The sequence below is a fragment of the Meriones unguiculatus genome, chromosome X (genome assembly GCF_030254825.1).
Source record: "Meriones unguiculatus strain TT.TT164.6M chromosome X, Bangor_MerUng_6.1, whole genome shotgun sequence".
NCBI lineage: Eukaryota > Metazoa > Chordata > Mammalia > Rodentia > Muridae > Meriones > Meriones unguiculatus.
The window spans coordinates 69,001,787-69,006,785 of NC_083369.1; positions in this window are offsets into that span (position 1 = coordinate 69,001,787).

The window sequence follows — 4,999 nt, forward strand, 5'->3', positions numbered from 1 at the left end:
TAGATTCTAGTATGTCCATCCTATATTATACAGCTAATATCCGCCTATAAGTGAGTGTATACCATGCCTGTTTTTCTGTTTCTGAGTAACCTCACTCAGGATGATCTTTTCTAGTTCCATCATTTGCCTGCAAATGTCATGATTTCCTTGTTTTTAATAGCTGAGTAGTATCCTATTAAGTAAATGTTCCACACATTCTGTATCCATTCCTCTGTTGAGGGACATGTAGTTTGTTTCCAGATTCTGGCTATTTCAAATAAAGCTGATATGAACATAATTGAGTCTTATTGAATGGTGGGGCCTCTTTTGGGTATATGCTCAGGAGTGGTATAGCTAGAAATGGTTACAGAGTAGCACTATTCAAAATTTCATGAGAAAGAACCAGATTGATTTCCGAAGTGGTTGTACAAGTTTGAACTCCCACCAGCAATGGAAGAGGGTTCCCCTTTCTCCACATCCTCTCTAGGATGTGTTTTCACTTGAGTTTTTTTATCATAGACATCCTGACCAGTCTAAGATGGAATCTCAGAGTTATTTTGATTTGCATTTCCCTGATGACTAAGGAGCTTGAGCATTTCTCTTTATCATTATTTTTTCATAATAATTAGAATTTATTCACTTTGTATCCTAGCTGTAGCTCCCTCCCTCATATCTTCCCAATCCCAACCTCCCTCCCTCATCTCCTTCCATGCCTCTCTCCAAGTCAACTGATAGGGGAGGTTCTCCTCCCCTTCCATATGACCCTAGCCTATCAGGTTTCATCAGGACTGGCTGCATTGTCTTCCTCTGTGGCCTGGTAAGGCTGCTTCCTCCTAAGGGGGAGGGGGTAATCAAAGAGCCAGCCACTGAGTTCATGTTAGAGACAGACCCTGTTCCCCATACTAGGGCGCCGACTTGGATACTGAGCTGCATGGGCTACATCTGTGCAGGGGTTTTATGTTATCTCCATGCTTGATCCTTGGTTGAAGTATCAGTCTCAGAAAAGAACACTGTGCCCAGATTTCTTGGTTCTGTTGCTCTCCTTTTAGAGCTCTTGTCCCATCCAGGTCTTTCTACCTTTCTCTTCTTTCATAAGATTCCCTTCACTCTGCCCAAAGTTTGGCTATAATCATGGCTCAACATGTGCTTTAATACCCTTCTGGTTAGAGTCTCTCAGAGGTCCTCTGTGGTAGGCTCCTGTCCTGTTCCCTGTTTCCTCCCTCTTCCAATGTCTGTCCTTTTTAGCTTTCTGAGTGACGATTTATCATTCTACCCAGGGTCCTCCTCCTTGCTTAGCTTCTTTAGGTGTACAAATTTTGGTATGTTTATCCTATATTATATGTCTAGTATCCACTTATAAGTGAGTATATACCACGTGTGTCCTTCTGCTTTTGGTACACCTCATTCATGATGCTTTTTCCTGGTTCCCAGCATTTGCCCACATTTCTTTAAGTGCTTCTTTGTCATTCAGTATTCCTTTGTTGAGAATTCTCTACTTAGCTCTGTACCCTATTTTGAAATTGGATTATTTGGTTTGTTGGTGCTTAATTTTGTGAGTTCTTTTTATATTTTGTGTATTTTCCCTCTATCAGGTGGAGGTTTGGTGAAGATCTTTTGCCAATCTGTAGGCTGTTATTTTGTTCTGTTTATAGTGTTCTTTGCTTTACAGACAATTCTCCATTTCAGAAGGTTCCATTTATTAATTGATTATCTTAGAGCCTGAGCTGTTGGTGCTCTTTTCCTGAAGTTGCCTCCTGTACCAATGAGTTCAAGGCTCTTCCCCACTTTTTCTTCCAACAGATTTATTGTGTCTGGTTTTATGTTGAGGTCTTTCATCCACTTGGACTCTAATTTTGTGCAGGGTGATAGATATGGGTCTATTTGTATTTTCTTATATGTGAACATCTAGTTAGACCAGCACTATTTGGTGAAGATACTATTTTTCCATTGCATGATTTTTGGCATATTTGTCCAAAAGCAGGTGTCCATAAGTGCGTGGGTTTATTTCTAGATCATCAATTCGATTCCATTGACCCATCTGTCTGTTTCTATGCTACTATCGTGAAGTTTTTATTACTGTTGCTCTATAGTACAGCTTGAGATCAGGGATAGAGCTACTTCCAGAAGATCTGTTATTGTACAGGATTGTTTTAACTATTCTGGGTTTTTTTGTTTTGTTTTGTTTTGTTTTTTCCATTTGAAGTTGAGAATTGTTCTTTTGAATTGTGTTGGTAATTTGATGGGAACTGAATCTGTAGATTGCTTTTTATAAGATGGACATTTTTACTTTGTTAATCCTACTGATCCATGAGCATGGGAGATCTTTCTTTCTTCTGATATCTTCTTCAAGTTCTTACTTTGGAGACTTGAGGTTTCTTTCATACAAGTCTTTCACTTTCTTGGTTAGAGTTACACCAACATACTTTATTTATACATATTTTATCTTATTTGTGGCTATTGTGAAGGGTGTTGTTTCCCTAGTTTCTTTCTCAGCCCATTTGTCTTTTATATACAGGTGGGCTACTGACTTTTTTTTTCTTTTTTGAGTTAATTTTGTATCTATCAACTTTCCCTGGAAGAATTTCTGGGGTCACTCATGTATACTATCATATATCTACAAACAGTGGTTTGAATAGCCTTGATACTATGTTAACAAGATAAGTAGAGAGTGAGCAGCCTTGCCTTGTCCCTGATATCAATAGAATTGATTTACTTTTCTCTTCATTTAGTTTGATGTTGTCTATAGGCTTGTTGTGTGTTTCCTTTACTATGTTTATGTTTAGGTATGTGTCTTATATTCTCAGACGTTAAACAGGAACGGGTGTTGGATTTTGTCAAATGCTTTTTCAGCATCTAAGAAGATTATCATGTGTTTTTGTTGTTGTTGTTATTTCAGTTTGTTTATATGGTGGATTACATTGGAGGTTTTCCTTATATTGAACAACCCCTGCATTCCTGGGATGAAGCAGCAATCATGGCATCTGCATGGATCTGTTATAGGTCTTCTGAAAATATGTTGTAGTTGTTTCGCTTGAGGTTTTTTTCAGACTCCTATCAGTGGAAGTGGGTGTGTCTCTGACACTTTTGCCTCCTCTTGGAACCCTATTCCTCTTACTGGACTCCTTCATCCAGCCTTGATATGAGGGCTTGTCTGTGCTTAGTCTTATTCTATCTTGCTATGCTGTTTTCTGTTGCTAACTATGAAGGCCTGCTCTTTTCTGATGGGAAAATGAGAAGCAATCGATCTGGGAGAGAGAAGAGGTTGAGGGTCAACTGGAAGGAAGTTGTGGGGCTGATTCCAGAATGTATTGTGTGAGAGAATAATAAATAAAATAATTGAAAAGAAATGTACTGATTCTAGTTGTATTTGAAGATGGAATGAATGAGATTTGCTGATACATTGAACTATGGGTATGAAGTGTGTGGTTTCTTTCTGACATCCGTAAGGGTGTATATGAATGAGTTCGTATGGTCATGTATTTCTATAAAACTTGAAAAATGGCAAATCTTAGTCTATTGGTTAAAATGTTTGTGATTATTATCATTGTACTATAACTGGGTTAAATCCTTTATTTTTCCTAATAAAACTTTGTTGAATTATATGAATGTAGAGGTTAGACTGGGGATTAATGAGATGGCTCAGTGGTAGTGGTGCTTGCTGTGCAAACCTGGAGATATGAGTTTCATGCCCCAAACTTTCATGAAAGTAGAAGAACGAAACTAGCTGTCCTCTGACATGCATACGCATATTTTGACAAACATGTTCATCCACGAACATCATGCATACATACACACAAGCTTGAGAATAATAAACTAAAATATTAATGAAGCTAGTTTGTGGAAACTTCTTTTTGTTATTTGATGCATAAAATTGTAATGAAGAGGTGTTATTCTTGTATTGTTCTTGAAGAATTTCTTATTACAAACATTCTCAATAACAAAATATATACAAGTGTGAATTGTATTTATATTTAATTTCAATGGAAATCACATAAAATAGAAGTTATCAAATTTCTAATATTGTTACAAGCCCAAAGCTAAACTACTTTTATGAACACCTAGAACATCTACACATGAATTTACAACATGCTTTCTTGTGTCAGCTATCCATAGGAATAAGATTATTTTAATCAATAATGCTAATAGGAAGACAAATGTTGATTTGCTCAACAGAAATTATTTCTTGGTATTGCCAAACCATTGCAATATAAAGTAGCAACCAAATAACATTAAATCCTATGCTGGCTATCTTGGTTTTCAACTTGACACACATGGGAAGGAGCCTCAACTGAAGAATTCCCTCCATCAGATTGTCCTGTGGGTGTTTCTGTGGGTCATGTTCTAGGTTACTAATTATTGTAGGAAGGCCCAGGCCACTGTGGGCCATGTCATTCCTGGGCAGGTGGTCCTGGGCTTTGTAAAAAAAAATGTAACCAAGCAAGACAGGGAAAGAAATCCAGTAAACACTGTAACTACATGGTTTCTGCTTCAAGCTCTTGCCTTTTTGTTCCTTGATGACCAAAAAATAATCTATGAAATGAAATAAATTATTTTCCCCTCAGGTAGGTTTTGGTTAGTGTTTTATCACAGAAATAGAAAGCAAACTAGGACAAGTCAAAACACAAGAGAAAGGTTTGTGTGTGCCTGTGTGTGCACGCATGAACACAATTATTTATTAAAAATATTGCACTTAATTTTTTTCATTTTGGTGTTTGGGGCAGTTGGATTTAAATTTTGTATATAGTTGTGTTTTTTCATTATAAAAATGTTTTAGTATCTGTGTTTGTTTTCACAGTATTTTTTGCATGCTTATGTCATGTGTGAACATAATATGGGGTTTGTGAGTCTGTGTGTGGTGTGTGCATATGTGTGCAGAGGCCAAAGCAGGAGGTCAGGTGTCTTCCTGAATGTCTCTCTACCTTATTGCCTGGAGACAGACTCTCTCACTTAACTGGAGGCTTAACGTTTCAGTGAGCTCTTGAAATCTACCTTTCTCTACCCACTTTGGTGGTTACAAGCC